The 19,928-nt window shown below is 47.3% G+C and overlaps 1 protein-coding gene across 2 annotated transcripts in view; it reads left to right on the forward strand.

The window, feature by feature from the left end:
• Prkcb (protein kinase C beta) overlaps positions 1-19,928 on the forward strand; it is a 345,671-nt gene that overhangs the window by 42,609 nt on the left and 283,134 nt on the right. The window lies entirely within an intron of this gene.

Consider the following 19,928-nt stretch of genomic DNA (forward strand, 5'->3'; position numbering starts at 1 on the left):
AGGCTCAGCAATCAGAGAACACCCGGGCTCAGCAATCAGAGAACACCCGGGGTTTCTGTCTAAGGCTCCACTTGTCTTCCCAGGTCCAGCTCTCTCCTGAGCTCCCTCAAGTCCTACCCGTGACCACAATCATCTGCCTGGCTTCTCCTTCCTTTCTCCTTTCCCCTTAGGCTGTTTCTCTTCTTGCCTCTATTTTCCCAACCTGACCATGGCAAAGCACAGCTGAAGAAGGCTGTGTCCTCATCAACGAATTAGCATCCTTTCTGCGTTGAGCTAGTCTTCCGGGAAGGGTCTTGCGGGTTGAGCTAGTCTTCCGGGACGGGTCTTGCGGGTTGAGCTAGCCTGTCTTCTGGGACGGGTCTTGCGGGTTGAGCTAGCCTGTCTTCCGGGAAGGGTCTTGCGGGTTGAGCTAGCCTGTCTTCCGGGAAGGGTCTTGCGGGTTGAGCTAGCCTGTCTTCCGGGAAGGGTCTTGCGGGTTGAGCTAGCCTGTCTTCCGGGAAGGGTCTTGCGGGTTGAGCTAGCCTGCCTTCTGAGACGGGTCTTGCATCTGAGTAGTGTTTTGGGTGTAGTGCTGTGAGAGCACTCGATGAAGCTGTGGAGGGCACAGCCTGGCTCTGCTGAGGGAAGTCCTATGAACTCTCTTCCGGTGTCTCTGTGAACCGGGAGATGGTTGTCTTCTGGGCGATGGTGGGCTCCCATGAGCCAGAGCACGACCAGGGTGTAGGAGCAGGCCGCACTGAGGTAGGCGTGCAGGATCACTTTCATTGCTTCCTTTCTGCATTCTCTCCATCCAGGAAGTTGAATGCTGCTGATAGTCAGATAATGGCCCGGTGACCATTTCCCATTTTAAGCATGCGCTGGTGCCAAGGAAGAGGAAACCCTCAAACCCAGCTGCTTCTGACTCAGACACCATTGGTTTTGGCCATAACCACCACTTTACTTTCTTCTTCCAGCCCTAGTCATGTCTGCTTTTTCTCTACCACAGCCTGTCTGGGCTTTCCTGAGCTGGCTTGGGTTTGACTATTTTTACCGTATGGAGTTACCTCTTGGCCATCTGAAGAAGGGGTTTCCCTTTGGGAAGAGGCTTGAGGTTGTTAGGTGTCTGGGAGGGTCTTCCCAGAAAGGGTCTTCATGTCTGATGGAGGACCCTTGCCTCGTACAGCCTTTCTAGAGCAGGGCCTGTGGAGACTGACAACGTCTGGTGGGGAGAACGTGATCTCTGCCAGCATGTGACCCCTTCTACCGGCACAGCATGAGTCTAACTTGTGCATCCGTGTATGCATGCATCCATCCAAGCACCCTTCCTTCCATTCTCCCACCCAACACATTCAGCATGGTGTAATGGCGAGGAGCAGAGACTCATGTGTTACCCTGCCTTGGTGCAAATCCCAGCTCTACTGCTCACCGGAGTGTGTAGCCTTTGCTAAGTTCATAAACCTTTCCTTGCCTCAGCTATAAAATATGGTGTTGGAAACAGCAACAGAGCATGCTTTATAGAATGATGTGTTCTGGGTTCTCCAGTTCTTTTCCTGTTGAGAATGCGTTAATAAATGTTACTTTTCTAGTAATAATAAAAGATGTAAACAAGAGTCAGGGGGCCTTCTGGGCAATTTCCAAGGGACTCTACCCAGTTTCCTCTGCTGAGCGAATCTGAAAGTAGTGTTAGGGTTTGTCAGAGGCCATTATGCTCATGACTGTGATTTTGGAGACACAGTTATACTGTATAGCCCAGAGTGACCTTGAATTTGAGGTCTTCCTGTCATGGTATTCCTTATAACTATTACAAGTTCAAGTGTGTATCACTACATCCAGCTGTGATAATTAAGATAAATCTCTGTGGATTGGAGAGACAGCTGAGTGGTTAAGAGCACTGACTGCCCTTCCAGAGGACCTGGGTTCAATCCCCAGCACCCACAGTGGCTTATAACCATCTGTAACTCCAGATCCAGGGGATCCAACACCCTCTTCTGCCTTCTAGGGGCACTAGGCACACAGGTGGTACACACACATACACACACGCAGAACACTCATGTGTATAATTTTAAAATAGCTGTAGTTTGACGAAGACAAAACAAGAGTTTTTAATGAAGACTCAGGGCTGGAAAAATGGCTCAGTGGTTAAGAAAACTGGTGGCTCTTCCAAAGGACCAGGGTTAAATTCCCAGCAGCCATGTGGTGGCTTACAACTATTTGTAACTCCAGTTTCTGGAATTTGGTGCTCTTTTCCAGCCTTTGTGGGGCATGTGGCATACAATTGGTATGTACGTACACACACACACACACACACACACACACACACACACACACACACACGCTAAACACCTATACACATAAAGTAAAATGTAAAAGAGATGGAGGGATGGAGGCGTACATGCGCGCACGCGCGCACACACACACACACACACACACACACACACACACACAAAGACAAAGACAGAAACAGAGGTAGACAGAGACAGAGAGACAGAGATTCATGTGTGATGATGTCAGCGTTGAATCCCCATCCCAGTTGTCTGAGGGGCTGTGTTGACAAGCATTTCATGAGGCTCTTGGTAGAAGATGCCATGTGTCTGCCTATCACAGTGACCCAGGGGACGAGCTTTCACCAAAGGCAGAAGTAGAAAGTTTGCAGGCTTGGGCCAGAAGGAAATTTGTTAGTGTTTAACTTGGCTGCCAGCCCACAACCCACCTTCTCCTGTAGTCAGAAGCCTTCCCAGTGTAACGTGTGAAAACCCATAACCCCCTGCCCACGGCCTCCCAGAGTTGTATCCACCAACAGCTCAGAAGTGTGTACAGACTGGGAGACGGCTGCATCTCACATCTCCCCGTGACATTTGCTGAAACAAATGCCTGTTAATAAATGGCACGAGTCCCTTGGTCTCAGTGATAAAGGTGTACCTGTTACCGGGAGCCCCTGAGAGGAGACCTTTGCTGAAGGCCTTAGCACTCATTTTAATTGGTGGCAGACAGATGTGTTGGGAAAGCTCACTCCCCCACACACCATTCATCTCAATAAGTGTGTTGCGAAATAACACCCCTTGCCCTTCTGTGCCTGGACTTTAAAGGCTGATGACATGGTTGGTTTAAGGCTCTGTTGCTTCAGGATGCGATGTCAGCTGATGTGGATTAAATCGTTTTAAGGTCACCTCGCTGTGCAAAAGCCCCAGAGCTTTTGTCTCGAGGGACTGGGCGTGCTGTGTCCAAGATGACATTATTTCTTCTTCATATTAATCAGAAGCTAGAATGTACAGTGTGTTTGGGATATGGGTTCTTTTTTCTTTTCTTTTCTTTTCTTTTCTTTTTTCTTTTCTTTTCTTTTCTTTTTTCTTTTTTTTTTTTTTTTGACTCTCTTTCCCATTTGTCTGTAAGCGAGGATGCAGTCTTTATTACTGCTTGGTTCTGCATGTTTTTTACCGAATGCCTGAAGGTGTTGCGCAGAAGAGAAAACTCTAGTTTTTATGGGCACTGAACACAGTCTAAAGGGAAGTGTGGGGCCCATTTTGTTGAGGAAGAAAGGGTAGTTCAGAGAGATGGAGCAAACCCGGTAGGTTCACATCATGTTATCTTATTGCCAGTGCTAGACTCTCATCCCAGCCAGATTTGTGTGTCTGGCCTAATCTCTGTGTTGTCACTGACTGGAACCACCTTGGTAACTTGAGGATGGATCAGTTGGGATCCTTTTAGCAGGACCGGGAATCTGCATTCTTTGCTCCTCAGCCTGGAGGTTGAACTTGGAAAGGCTCCTGCTCTTCTTGCAGCACAGAGATGGTCTGATGGCACCTGATGTGTCGTGCGGCGAATGCTGATTGGCTATCCTCTCTCCAACCCGAATCCTTCCTCTCCTTCCCAGAGGGATTCAGAGACTATCCAAACCGTGTGAAAACAAAGGGGAAAATCAGAAAGAAACACAAGAAGGAGAGAGGCTGGAGGAGTAGAAGAGAAAGAAGGGGTGGATGGAGAAGCCAGGACAGCTTGCTGAGCCTGTGGCTCCTAAGTTGGCTATGGCGTGGCTCTTCCCCCTCAAGCTGACATGTACCAAGTGCATCTTGTTTCACAGTGATGATGCTGAGAGGATTTCCTAACATGTGCGCCTGGACCATCCTTCTTTCTGGTTTCTTACCAAAGGTCTCCAGTGAGGCCAGAATGTTCCAGGTTCCACTTCTCAAGCAATTCAGTAACTGTCTGCTTTGACTCATGATCCATGCAGAAAATATGAACGGCATAGAGGCCAAACAAAAGAAAAATGTTATAGTGTAGCCTCATAATAATGCTTTATAGCCTTCTTTTTATAGTAAGTGGTATATTGCAAACATTGTTTCCCATAGCAAATTCTTTTCAGGATTATATGTGTGTATGTGTGTATGGGCAGTGTGTGTATGTGTGTGTCAGTTTGTGCATGGAGGACAGAGAACTTTGGATGTCTTTCCCTATTGATTTCTTTTTAATTTTTTTTTTCAGGAAGGGTTTCTCACTGAACCTGGAGCTGGCCAGCTAGTCCCAGGGATCTGCCTGCCTCTCCCAGTCCTGAGGTTACAGGCATAAGCCAGCATGCTCAGTTTTTATGTGGGCGCTGGGGATCTAAATTCACACCCTCACTCTTGTGTAGCAAATAACTTTTCCCCATTAAGCCATCTCCTGAGCCCTCTTTTGAAATTTTTAATAGCTATATAGGCTTTTACTAGCTGTGTATACCAAAACTCACTCAAGCAACTCCCATTGTAAAATGCCACTTAGCCATTTGTCTGTATCTTATGGGCACCTATTTTGAATATTTCTTAAGGATTCCTTCATACGTTAGTTAGCTTTTGCTGTATAGGAAACACCCACAATGCAATTGCGCTCATGGCAGTTCTTTGTTCGGCTCTGCAGTTCTGCATTGCGGGCGAGGCTGTTCTTCTGGGCAGGCCTGCTAATGCATTTGCAGTCAGCTGGTGGATTGCCCATGGGGGGTCAGAGCACACAGAAAGACAAGCCCTGAAGCATGAGCTTTGCCTGTTTTGACTCACATTAAATTTGCTGCTTGAGTATATGCCACAGCGTGCGCTTGCATCAGGCTCAGAGCCTGGTTGAGAGGGTATCACTAAACGGCCTGGCTATTGGGGACATGAATAGAACTGGACCATTACTATGGTCAGCACACTAAAGTTGCTTATATTGGAATTGGGCGTGCCTCTTGTTACGTTCTGTCTAACACCGAGTTAAACTGTTCACCGGAGAAGTCGGGACACATTTATATGCTCAGCTAAACATCCCCCTCCCCCAGTCCCTAAGCTATTCAGGTGGGCTGCAAACATGCCACTCCCTGACCTCAGTCTCCCGAGTGCAAGTGTGTTCCTCCATGCCTGGTTCTAAATTCTCTCCATCATTGGGTAAAACAGTTGCATTAATTCACTCCCAGAGACTAACCACATTGCTTTTGAAAAAAAAATATATGCATTTTGTGAGGGAAGCCATGTTGCATGTTCCAGTCTTGGGTCAAAACCCTGCAGATGTGAACCTGCTTATCCAGAACTGAGGAGCCATCCTGCTGAGCTCAGCCAACTCACAGAACCGAGGAAACATGAGATAGTTCAAAACAAAACAAAACAAAACAACAACAACAACAAAAACCATAAAAACAAATGAGGGACAGGAGATGGGCATCAGCAAAAGGCCTGTTCTACAGCCATAAGGACCGGAGTTTAGATGCCAGGACTCACTCAGAAAAGGCAGGCATGCTGTGTAGCCTTCAGTGTAGGGGTGGGGGTGGAGACGTGCAGGTGGAGATGTGCAGCCACCCATGGGTGGCTCTCCTTCCCATCAATGAGGGCTGAATTTAGTGAGAAACCCTGTCTCAACATGTAAGGTGACGAGCAACCAAGTATGACATTTGATGTCTCTACCTACACACACACACACACACACACACACACACACACACGTAAAACCAAACAAGTAATATGTTCATTGTGAAAACAGTGATGTCCCTTCTCTTTAGTGTCTCTCCTTAGTTCATGGCAGCATTGTTTTTTGCCATCACTGAGCCTCACACATACACCACCACAGAATGACACCCCAGCCACCGGCATCACTGTATGTTTTGGGATTAAATTTACTTATAACCATATTAGAATCTTAAAGTTCATATTCATTTGTAAAATTTGACTCTAGTTTCCTTTTTGTGTTGTTATTGTTTGTTCTTTCTGACAATTTTTTTTTTTTTGGTGCTATTTTCGTCAACACATCTGGGACACAGCTATTTTTTTCTCAGTTTTCAGTGCTTAGGAAGTCTAAATAGCAAAAGATATAGACAGTATTTTAAGAGTTTGAGTGAATTTCCCGTAACCCCAAATAAGCCAACTGGAGCCAGTGCCTTTCTCACTTGCCGCCTTTTCAAGGAGAAGTCATTTGACAAGCTCCCCGGCGCAGGCCAGGACCGTTGTTGGGATGCCCCATGAGACTGCTCACTGAACTGAGTTTATAGTTTATTAGCACAGGATGGAACACGGTTTTGCAGAGATTGGAAAGCCGCTTTGCCATCTGTGGGTCTGTCTCTTTTCTCATTCTTAGTGAGAAGTTTCTATTTTTATTTTTGAATTTGTTCTTGATCAGCTTTGCCAGAGTGTTGCTGTTGAAACCATCACCCCAAATAATGCACCCACCAGTGCCGGTCTTCCTTGTGGGTGCTTCTGCACCTAGTGTCTTGAGCCAAATGTCCCTGGATACTTTTTTCTCTCTCCACTGATTTGTCAAAGTCTAGGCAGTTCGCTCCTCTCCTACAGTGGTTGCAATTTTTAATAATATCGTTGTATTTTCAAAAACAAAATTTGCTCTACGTATTTTGAATGCATTTTAAAGTTGTTTTATTAGTTGTTTGTTTGTTTAGGTGTGCATATGTGTGTATGTGTGTGTGTGTGCATGCCAGAGTGTGTTCCTGTACTATGGTGCATGTGTGGAGGTCAGAGGACAATTTGCAGGAATCTGTTCTCTCTTCCGTGATGTGAACCTCAGGGACTGAACTCAGGTCATAAGGCTTGGAGGCAAGTGCCTTTGCCTGCTAAACCATCTTGCCGCCAGCCCTGACTTTTAGTGTACTTTTGTGCCATAAGGGTTTAAGCTTTATGATTCTTCCTTCTTCATTTGTGAAACCAGACAGCTATGAGCTCCGCTGTCTGCTGCCTACCAAACTATGAACCAGTTCTCGCTTCTCCTACATGCTTTCTGCAATGATCCCTTTTTTGAAATTTAAAGTAAATGATATAATCAATGTAAAGTTCTTGACAAAAATGCCAAGTGTATGAATTACAAGTCATATTGATGTACCCTTTATGAGCATAGAATCCTTATTTTGTCCTGTGTAAAATTTTCACACATTAAATATGGTATGATACTAATATCTTCACTCACAGCATTGTTTCTCATTTCTTCATTTTTATTTTGTGTCATTTATTCTCAGTAAGGCTCTGTGAGCACTATCTATTTGAATTCTGATCTTTTCCTCCAAATTATGAGTCATTGTCTTTTAATGGGATAATTTGATCCATTCACATTATTTTGCAAGGCATGACATTTGGCAAGGTTTCTTTTCTCTTCTCTCAAACAGTTCTTCCAACATTTTTACATAAAATTTGGAACCAAAATTTATGGGAAAAATTAATATAATTTTTCGCTCATAAATTGTTATTATACCTGCATATTTTCCATATGATCCAAGACATTTCGAAATGCGACTCCTAAGGCTTACTGGTTTTATTCTTCTTCTGCCTTCTGACCCATTTACTGGAAATGAGCACATATTGTATGTGGTGGATGCTATACTATGTGTTGGGTGATGTGTGTGAGAGAGGTTGACTTGTGCCATCACTGAACCCACATTGAGAGCATAAGAGAGACATACAAGAAGTAAAAAGAATATAAAGTGAAATAAATATAAGGAAGAGAGGAAGGGTCCGGACAAAGGATAACAGCATGTGTGGGGTGTCTACTTGATCTAATGGGGGCTTCCCACGAAGATGACCTTTCTGCAGCTACCTTAAAAAGAGAAGGCATTAGTTCTCTGAAGAGAAAAGGGCCATTCCCGGCAGAAAGACCAGCAAATGCAATGTTCTGAGAGAGGAAGTAGCCCTATTCTAAAGTTATTTACATATAAATTGTCTTGCTGTATTCAGTAATTAGTTTTGAATTAAGAGAATTCATGGAAATACTGTGGGTCCTTTATAAGTGAAATAAAATGAAGAACTGAAAAATGCCTGTGAAGGCAACTGGGGTACCTCTATTTATCTGCCCACAGACCTATCTATCCATTAATCTTCCCTCCCTCTCTCTTTCCTTCCATCCACCCACCTATCCATCCATCTATTCATCCATCCTTTCTTCTTTCCCTTTCATCCACCTACCCACTCACCCATCTGTCCGTCCATCCATCCATCCATCCATCCATCCATCCATGCATTCATCCATCTGCCCACCTACCTATTAATTCATCATTCATTAGTCCATCCGTCCCATGAACAGTTTTGAATGCCACTATGTGCCGGCCACTGCACCAGGTGTTGATGAGAAAATAATAGAGCACCTCCTGACTGTAGAGCCCTGTGTCTAGAGGCTGAAGGGCCCTTGAGGATAAATCTTGTTGCCTGTGACGGAGTGGGATGCACCGGCGAGTGGAGGAGGCACGTGTGATGTGCTCTGCTGAGCCCTGAGCAGGGAGGGGGTGGCGGGAGAGAGCTGAGAGCAGCTCCTGCCAGATGGATTCATTCTTCCCCCTGAAGGAAGTGAAGACTTCATGCTGTGATGTGATACACAAGAACAGTGTTTCCTGTGGGCTTGCAAGGGCATTTTGAATCTAAAAACTACAGCTCAGTTGATGTGTGGGGGAAAAAAGCCTGTTTTTTTTTCTCTCCTTTTTTTAGACACCATGAAGGGATAAAAAGACCAGTTTTATAGGCCCAGAAAGTACAATTGACAGCGGCTGGAGCCCTAACCAGGTGCTGAGCAGACCCTGATGGCTTCTGCAGCTGTCACCTGGAAGCTGGTGCCCTTTTGGTTCTGGACTAACCAAGTTCTTGAAACTAGTCAGGTTCTGGCAGTGGATCTTGTCTGATTAGATGCTAATCTTTAGGAGCCTTACTGTCCTCAGCTCAGAAATGAGGACAGTATGACAGAAATGACTAGAGCCAATATATCTTTAAAATGTAATTGTTTGCACACGTGGCCTTCGTCTCTCCTTCCTTTTCATTCATGTAAGTGTGCATGGATGCACCCACCATCTATCCATTCAATATCTGAGTGTCCGCTGAGTGCTCACCTAATGACCAGCAAATGACAAGCAGTCCCTACCGCATAGAGTTCTTCCAGTAGGGAAAAAAAAGCAAGCAAATAATTATGTAGGTGATTGTATAATTACAGTGTGGCAAGGATTATACCTGAAAAGAGTGCAGTGAGTAAGAATGTAAAATAAAGGGCCAGAAAAATAGCTCAGCAGTTAAGAACATCAGCTGCTTTCCGGAGGAACTGGGTTCGATTCCCAGTATCCACATTTGACCCACAGCCATCTGGACTGCCTGTCCTAAGGGATCTGAAGCCTTCTGGCCGTCACTGGCACTCGGTGTATAATCAGCCAATTTGCCCATACACATAAAATAAAGTTTAAAAAAGGAAGGCATATTAAGGTGATCTATCTTAGTTTGAAGATGAGAGAGAAACCATTCATGACAAAGTGAGATTTAAGCAGAAGTAGAAGATTAACAAAAAGCATTTCAGGTGGAGACCCCAACTAAGAAGGAGCATGGCAACATCTAGAGGGGAAGATGGGGCTGGAGAGATGGCTCAGCGGTTAAGAGCACTGACTGCTCTTCCAGAGGTCATGAGTTCAATTCCCAGTAACCACATGGTGGCTCACAACCATCCACAATGAGATCTGGTGCCCTCTTCTGGCCTGCAGTACATGCAGGCATAATACTGTATACATAATAAATAAATAAATATTTTTTTTAAAAAAAAAGAATACTTAAAAAAAAGAGGGGAGGATGTGTAAGGAAACAGTAACACGAGCACTTAGCAAGCGCCTGCCAGGCACTGTGCGGCCCTTAGCTGTGTGGTCTGGACAGAGTCACCAACGCCTGTGCACCTTCGTCTGTGCACCTGTCACATCAGATGATAATGGTTTTGTTTACTTCATTGGGTTCTCTAAGGATCTGTGTACTTCACGGCATGACGCTCGAGCCTTTGTGAGTGTTCGGGAGGTGGAAGCGTTGCGCGTCTGTTGATGGCATTGGACAAGGGGAGCTCTTTTGGAGGTTCACTGGTCATCTTTGATCGTGTTGCTGACTTCTTTGTGGGGTTACTTACAGTGTCTGCTGTAGTGGAAGTCTGCCACTGAGTGTGGTCAACCATGTGAAAACAACTGTTTCTCCATCTGCTTCCATGGGGAGAGGGAGTGGAGATGCCAGCGACAACATGGCCTTGAAGCAGCAGGAGCCCTGGGCATTGGCTGTTGGCCTTTGCAGCATTGGTTGGTATTGTAGAGGGCATGGGCAGGCAAGGGTAATAATTACCAAAGAACAGGTTAGTGGAAATAGCACATCCCATCTCTTACATTTCAATAAGACTAATACATTTTCTTTTCTTTGGCTATTGGGAAGGCATCACCCCTAACGCTACTGAGAATAGGTCAGTTTTCCTGTTAAAGATACCAAATGGAAACTTAATCAAGTGGATAGAATTATGACTCTGCAAGCCGTTTTTTTTTTCTATGCTGTGACAAAATACCCGAGAGAAATAACTTGAGGGAAGATTTATTTGAGCTCACGGTTTCTGCCCATGCACTGAGCTCTATTGTTTCTGGGCTTTGATCAGACGGAACCTCATGGTGGGCAGCCTATGGTCCAGAGGCTGGCTGCTCACCTCATGGCAGGCGGGAAGCAGAAAGCAATACAAAGGAGCAGGTTGAAGATGAGCTGCGCCTGTCAGAGGTTTGCTGTTCATGGGCATACTCTGCCCAAGCAGGCTCCACCTTCTGAAGTTTCCACCTTCTCCCGCTCCTCATTCAGTTATCAGTCCACCAACAGATTCATGACCACTCAGTTCCCAATAGCCCATCAGCTAACAACCAAGACTTCTACATGTTAGCGTTTCGGGGACACTTCATGCCTAAATCATAATGATGGACATGCCTCGTCAGCACCCCAAAAGCCATCATTTGTAATAAGAAATTTGCATATAATTAAATATGGAGAGAAAAGGAAATAAAGAAGGAGTAGTTATTACTGTTTAGGGCTCATAATCTATCTCAGATGATTTGTTCCTCTAACATTTTGCGGTGCAGAGTCACTTGGTTTGTGATCACTTGGAGGGATAGGGGTTGCTATCCAAGTCTAGAGGGTAGAAAAATGGCTAAACACATACAGTGTACAGGGCATCGGGACAACAAAGAATTGTTTAGTCCCAGTGCTATGGATGAAAAGGCATTGAGATACCGGTGTACAACCACTTTAGTAAAATAGTTGTGGGAGAGTTGGGCAGAAGTGTCTGTTCTCAGGTAATTAGTGTGTGTGTTTGTATGACATTCGTTGTCTTGCTCACTCTCTGCCTTACACCCCCAGGACACGGTCTCTTGCTAGGCTTTCAAGCCTGTCTATGCAACCATCATCAAGGGGTTACAGGTGTGCTCGTGTGGCTTCCAGATTTTTATACATGTGCTGGGGATTTGAACTCAGGCCTTCACGCTTTCACAGAAAGCCCTCTTTCTTACCCACTGTGCCACCTCCTCTGCCTGTTGTGCTACAACAAACAATGACGCCGTGACTCTCCTTGTACATAACCATGGACACCATCGCTACCCAGTCTGTAGCCCAAAGTCCTATTGGTGGAATTATTGTGCTCAAAAGGCACATCCAGGCTTCGTGTGATAGCTCAGTAGGTAAAGGGCTTGCTTTGCAAGTACGAGAACCTGAGTTTGGTTGCCGGAACCCACACTAAAAAACAACAAACAAACAAACCACCAGCACAAGAGAAACTTGAACAGGGTAGTGAGCGCTTGCAATCAATCTCAGGGCTGGGGAGTCAGACAGGTGGGTCCTTGGCATTCCCTGGTAAGCCAGGCTCGCCTCATTAGTAGCAAGTTCCAGGCCAGTGAGAGAGCCTGTCTCAAAAGGCAGGTGAATAGTACCAATGAACAACACCCAAGAATGATCTTTGCCCCCCCAAACATGTGTGTGCGCAACACACATGTGTGCACACATACACACGTGAGTGCACACACACACACGTGTGTGCACACACACACATTTACACATACATAAATGGCCCCCACATGCCTGTACATACCCAGTCTCTCTCTCCCTCCCTCCCTCCCTCTCTCTGTCTCTCTCTCTCTCTCTCTCACACACACACAGACAGACACACAGACACACACACACTTATAGCATGTGCAAATGTGCAAAAGCGCACCGACCCTCACTGTATCTACTTGCTGTGCGTTCTTCTCTGCCCCAGTTTTACTCTTTTTTTACTTTCCTCCTTTGCCTGTGAGTCACCTGAACTGAAAGAGTCACCCATTTCTGGCCCCTATTGCAACCGCTTTCTTTAATTTCTTTCCTAATCAAAATATAATTCCTAAAGGTGGTATGAAAATATTAATTGTGTCTATCATCTCAAGGCTCTGAGGATTCACAGTATCATCTTCCCAAACTGCTCATTTCATAGCTCATAGCAAGGGCCCCTCTTTCTTCAGCCGGTCTTCGTGATGGCTCGTACTTGCCATCTTTCCCAACAGGCTTTCTCCTGAGAGTAAGTAGAAGGCATGAGTTCTCTTGCTTAGAAAAAATTCATTAACTCATCGGGGGTGCCTGCCGCTTGATTGGGAGGATGTCAGCATTTGGAGCCTGCTGGCTGCAGTCTCACTATGCAGACTGGAAGTTGTGGGGTGTTTTTATCTATGGGAAGCAGTCTGAGAGCGGAAGAGGAGGGAGAGTAGACAGAAAGAAGAGGGGATCCGGAGAGGAGGAAGCCGTGGGAGAACGGCAGGCATGGCAGGTTTCTGCTGCCCATGCCTTGGGGATGCCAAGGGAGATTTGAGTTGCTTCGCAGAGCCACAGACTGTTGCCTGAGCTTGTGAGTCTCTAGTGGGAACAGACTGGCCGCAGCACATTTATCAGGCCCATCATAAGGCTTCACTCCTGGGAAAAGTCTGATTTGAATTCAGTTATTTGATAAGCAGCTGTCCAGAGCTGAGAAAGGTCTAGTGGGAGAAATCTCGCTGTGTGGCGCACACTGCATTCTGCCCCATGTGGACAATGATCTGTATTTTTTTTTTTTTTTTGAAACATGGATTTCTCTGCTATAGGGGGGAAAGCCTGAAGGGGCAGTGAGAAAATGTTTCTTCCTTGAAAAGCTAATCATTCAATTCTGGGCTCACTCTGCAGTGGCTAACCATAGCATCTTATGCAGCCATGCCACAGTCACCTCCAATATTTGATCACGGTACTACAAATCCTTTGAAGGTTCACTAGTCACTTCTGTTTGGATAGGTGTATTAGTGAGCCTTCCTGTCGCTGTGACAAATACCCAGCAGAATGACCTAAGGGAGAGGAGATTTATCTCAGTGTGCAGGGTTGTGGGGCTCTGCCCATCCTGGTACAGATGTCGCCTAGAGCAGAACAGAGCAGCTGCCAGTGTGGTGGCTGGAAAACAGAAAAGGGTACACAGGAAAGGGTGAAGGCAGGATACAGCCTCAGAGAGATGTTCCTAATGACTCACTTACTTCCACTTTCAGCCAGCTCCCAATAATGCTCTCAAGGTCTAATCCATTGATTAGGTCAAGGTCTTGTGAAACTCTCTCACAGATGCAACCAGACGCGTGCTTTCTAAGTCTCCTAGCCATTCCTCGCTCTCTTCAAGTTGGCAATAAATACTTATCAACCCCCACACATCACTATCTACTACTACCCCATCACCCATTACCGCACCCCATCACTACGCCCCATCCCCCCACCATCACCCCACTGCCATTACCTCCCATCACCCCCACACTACGCTCCCCCTCATCCCCCACAGCAACCCCATCACTGCCATTACCTCCCGTCACCCCCATCACCACGCCCCATCACCCCCCACCATCACCCCATCACTGCCATTACCTCCCGTCACCCCATCACTACACCCCATCACCCCCCACCATGCCCCACCCCCTCACCACTACCCCCATTACCTCCCATCACCCCATCACTATGCCCCATCATCCCCCACCATCACCCCATCACTGCCAACCCCCATCACCCCATCACTACGCCCCATCACCCCTCACCATCACCCCATCACTGCCATTACCTCCCGTCACCCCATCACTACGCCCCATCACCCCCCACCATCACCCATCACCGCCATTACCTCCCGTCACCCCCACACACCCATCACCCCCCATCACCACCCATCACCGCCATTACCTCCCGTCACCCCCCATCACTATGCCCCATCACCCCCCACCATCACCCCATCACCGCCATTACCCCCGTCACCCCCATCAACGCCCATCACCCCCCACCATCACCCCACATCACTGCCATTACCTCCCGTCACCCCCATCACTACGCCCCATCACCCCCCCCATCACCCCATCACCGCCATACCTCCCGTCACCCCCATCACTATGCCCCATCATCCCCCACCAACCCCATCACTGCCATTACCTCCCATCACCCCAGCACTACGCCCCATCACCCCTCACCCCACCCATCACTGCCATTACCTCCCGTCACCCCCCATCACTATGCCCCATCACCCCCCACCATCACCCATCACTGCCATTATCCCGCACCCCCATCACTACGCCCCATCATCCCCCACCATCACCCCATCACTGCCATTACCTCCCGTCACCCCCATCACTACGCCCCATCACCCCCCACCATCACCCCATCACCGCCATTACCTCCCGTCACCCCCATCACTACGCCCCATCACCCCCCACCATCACCCCATCACTGCCATTACCTCCCATCACCCCATCACTACGCCCCATCACCCCTCACCATCACCCCATCACTGCCATTACCTCCCGTCACCCCCATCACTATGCCCCATCACCCCCCCACCATCACCCCATCACTGCCATTACCTCCCGTCACCCCCATCACTACGCCCCACCACCCCCCACCATCACCCCATCACCGCCATTACCTCCCGTCACCCCCATCACTACACCCATCACACCCCCCACCATCACCTCCACTGCCATTACCTCCCATCACCCATCACTACGCCCCATCCCCCCCACCATCACCACATTGCCATTACCTCCCATCCACCCCATCACTATGCCCCATCACCCCCCACCATCACCCCATCACTGCCATTACCTCCCGTCACCCCCATCACTACGCCCCATCCCCCCCCCCCATGCCCCATCACTGCCATTACCTCCCATCACCCCCATCACTACGCCCCATCACCCCTCACCATCACCCCATCACCGCCATTACCTCCCGTCACCCCCATCACTATGCCCCATCACCCCCCACCATCACCCCATCACCGCCATTACCTCCCATCACCCCATCACTACACCCCATCATCCCCCACCATCACCCCATCACTGCCATTACCTCCCATCACCCCATCACTACGCCCCATCACCCCCCACCATCACCCCATCACTGCCATTACCTCCCATCACTACGCCCATCACCTCCCACCATGCCCACCCCCTCACCACTACCCCCATTACCCCATCACCCATCACTACGCCCCATCACCCCCCACCATGCCCCACCCCCTCACCACTACCCCCATTACCTCCCATCACCCCATCACTACGCCCCATCACCCCCCACCATGCCCCACCCCCTCACCACTACCCCCACTACCTCCCATCACCCCATCACTACGCCCCATCATCCCCCACCATCACCCCATCACTGCCATTACCTCCCATCACTATGCCCCATCACCCCCCACCATGCCCCACCCCCTCACCACTACCCCCATTACCTCCCATCACCCCATCACTACGCCCCATCACCCCCCACCATGCCCCACCCCCTCACCACTACCCCCATTACCTCCCATCATCATACCCCACCACCATCATCACAATGACAAAATGATTAAAAGTATCTGAGATCAAGCTCAACAATTAGGCAAACACAGTCAGATGCAGCCTTAGGCTCTTTGTCTACCATGACTTATCTGGCCCTTTCAGCAAGCACCCCATGAAGCTGCAGACGCTATTTTAACAATTCCCATTTTACAGACTAGCAAGGGGAGACAGAGTGGTCACACAGTTCACCACCAGCTAGCATTTAACACCTGGATTGTTTGGCTCCAGAGTCTCACCATTGTTTTCTATAAAAACATGATCACACTGTGGTGTCTTGCTGGCTGTGTGTACAAGAACTAGTTTTATGCACGTTATCTCCAAACGTCTCCTGTCTCTGAGCTGTGGCTCCATAGTTAAGAACGCTTGCTGTTCTTGCAGAGGACTGGGGTTTGATTCCCAGCACCACATGGTGGCTCACAACCATCTGGCCACCAAGTGCACCAGGCACACAGGAGACATACCTAAAGGCAAAATACCTGTACACACTTAAAAAAAAAAAATCACTGATTTGTTGCCCGGCCCCGTGCATGCAGGAGTGGCAGACTGTCCTGTGTGTATTTGGACAGGTCTTCCGTGCATGTTGGGTATTGGCATTGCCACCTCATTTCTCTCTCTCTCAACATCAACGGTTCTTAGGGTGAGTTCAGAACATGGACAATCAGCAGGACTTGAACATCTGGAGTCCTAAAAGATGCAGGCGCCTGGGGAATGGAAGAGACTAAGTGGCTTCTACCCTGGATCCTGCAGGAAGCCGGGAGGTCAGATTAGAGGCATGCTTTGAACTGTGAGTTTGGGACCTAGATGAAGAGAATGCTGGGCCGGGCCAGCACTGGAAGGGATCTCAGGGATGGGGAAACTGGACCTTATTTCCCCCTCTTCTCTCCATGCTGAGTCCTGACAGCGGTGTCAGCTGCATCCCACATGAATCCTCTGATGCCCAGATGGTACTAGGCCCTTACTAAATATTTGTTAGATAAATGACTGATGTCCTATCTCAGTCTTTCTTTGTGCCTATCCTGGAGCTTGGTACCTCTGCTATTGTCCTGCCACTTTCCTGGAGATCTCCTTATAAACTATAATCCCCACAAAGATGGAGAGAGTGTCTGGTTTATTCGCCACCTGGTGCCCAGAGCAGGCCTAGCACGTGATGAAGAGTGTATGCCCTGGAGACCCAGGTCTTCCACCTTGCCGGCTGTGTGATGGTTGCTCCTTGCTGAGGCACTCTGTGCCTTGGTTTCCACATGCACACAAACAGGAGACTAGCGTCTCTCTCATGAGGCCGTTAAAATAACTGGAGCCAAGCCTGGTTAAGATGTTTAGAAGGGTGCCTAGCATACAATGAACAGCTCATAAATGTCAGTCAGGGTTAGTGTCCGAAAATATTTGGGAATTAAAGGTTGAGGATCTTTATATAAAATGTGCCTTTCCTGTTTGTATGGTAAAATCTCCCCTGAGTAAGAGACAGGGACAGACGGAGGCTATTTGAAGGACAGAGGGCTCCTGAGATGCAGGCTGCTTTAATCCCTTCATCTTTCTCTTCTTTTGGAAAAGGCCGCTTCCCAGCATGCCCGGTGCTGCTTCTCTTCTCAGCCTTTTACATTTCTCTCTACTCTAGCCCTGATTTTTTTTTTTTAAAGCACAGTTGGGGATCTTGCTTGCTAGCTTGCTGATGGAGTGTGGGACCCACTGCTTCCATTTAGAGAAGCAGCCGCCCCTGGTATGCAGCTGCAGGGCTGCCAGCTGACGCCGGAGATGGGGTGGCCAAGAACGCACAGTGCAGCTCCCTCTGAGCTGGCCCTCTGGTTCATGGAATGCCTTCTCCTTCCTTCCTCATCTGTGTGAACTTGAAGCAGAGCACAAGCAGTGAGCACTCCCGATTCCTGTTCTAAACGGAGGCCTGCCTTGCGGGACATTCACAGGCAGAAGTCTCAGCCCTAGGGTGGTCCTGAATCCTTCCGTCCCAGACCACAGCTGTACCCACCATAGCTGATAAGTTAACAGGAGGACTTTTGCATAACCAAGGAAAAGCTCTCGTATATATCTCCAGTATCTTGAGAAACAGACTTATGTTAAGATATAATTAGTTATTTCTGTGAAAGTTAGATTAAACTAAAGGCATCTTGTAGTTTTATTTGAAAATCTCACAACCCTAGAACCTCTCCCATGACCAATTTGTTTTATTTTTTTCTAATAATTTTCCAAACATGTGTAACTCACAGCTATCTTGACAGATTTTTACTATTGGTGGGCTCCCTAACACTGGCTCAGTGTTGGACACATTGTCGGCGCTTAATAGACGTTAGTTGAGTGACCGATTACTGTAAATACATTCCATTTCCCTGAAACACATGGAAACACATTCTATTGTTTCTTACCTGGTACTTCCTTTTGACGTCTTACGGAGACTGATACACAGAGCTGCTGACTTGTTTCTAAGGGCTTTGTAGTGTTGTTGTTTTTTTAATGAATACTTGGTAATATATTTCACCAGACCCCTAGACATCGTGAACCTAAGGAGACTTTTGGGTTTACCAACAACACTGAAATGAACTTTCCTGTGCATCTTTATATATATGGGTTTGGATACACGAACAAGCATTAGAATCACTGGACAACAAGTGAGCACCTTGAAATATGGATCCAAATTGCCAAGCTACTCTCCATCGAGTCTGGTCCCACTGCATAGGAAGGCTGCTGTCATATGTCCTTACCAACAGACTTTAACGTGACCAGACCAGTCAGTGAAAACACCGTATGTGTCTTTACTGTCACCTTAATTTGCATTGCTTTTTAGGTTCTTTTTCTCTGTGAGCTATATATTCATGTCTTCTGCTCTTTTTTCCTATTTATTACATATTTTAATGATTTTTATTGACATTTGTTAAACTATTTCATTGGGTGTGGTAGGACAAAGCTTAGCCCTCGGGAGGTTCAGCCTGGAGGGTCATGACTTGAAGGTCGGTCTGTGCTATTTATCAAGTCTCAAAAAAGCACTAACAAAAGCATCAGCTCACTATATATATTTTTAATTAATGTTATTTTACATAAATAGGATATAATGTTGATTTTAGATGAGAAAGAAATTGGTTTATTAGGAAGTTTAACAATTCTTAATGCCTCAGATTATGAACGTTTCACATGTTTTTCATCTTGTGTCTTGCCGGAGGCCACCTCCTCAGAAAGGCGATGGAGCCATCCTCTCATCTTCTGCTACTTTAGCTTTTTTTCTTTCTGCATTTGAGTCTCTAATCCATCTGGAATTTATTTTGATTTTTGTAGGGAGGTGACGCTCTAGCTTTGCTTTTTAGCAGATGGCCAGCCAGTTGTCCCAATACCACTTATTGAATAATCCATTGCTTCCCACGGAATGGAAACATTGCCTTCATCATGTATGATGATGTGGAGGAGGAGGATTTTTGTACTCATTTCCCAGGAGTTTCCAGAGCCTGCTATCAGCAGAGGGTCTCAGCTGATAGGAGACAGAAGTTCTGGCCTGGTAGCCAGTCCCAATCACCCATCCAGAAACACCTTGTGTAGGGCCAGTGGCCTTTCTGGGAGTATGACAGCATGGAAGACTCCACAGCCTAGGCACTAGTGACATTTTGGGCTGGCTGAGGCTTCCCTAAACTTCCCTGTGTGTTGTAGGGTGATTGTAGATTCGAGCGTCACCCATACTCCTTGTGGTAATAAATTGTGTTTCCAGATATTGCACAGTGTCTCCCGAGGGCACAGTTATCCTCTGCTGACAACCACTGCTTTCTCAGGCCTGGGCTGGACAGAACGTTGATTAGAAACAGGCTAGGCCCTTTATTGTACCGAGATTCTGTCGTTGGCAAGATCAGGGGCTCCAGCT

This window comes from Acomys russatus, chromosome 5 (assembly GCF_903995435.1).
Source record: "Acomys russatus chromosome 5, mAcoRus1.1, whole genome shotgun sequence".
In the NCBI taxonomy this organism is placed as follows: Eukaryota; Metazoa; Chordata; class Mammalia; order Rodentia; family Muridae; genus Acomys; species Acomys russatus.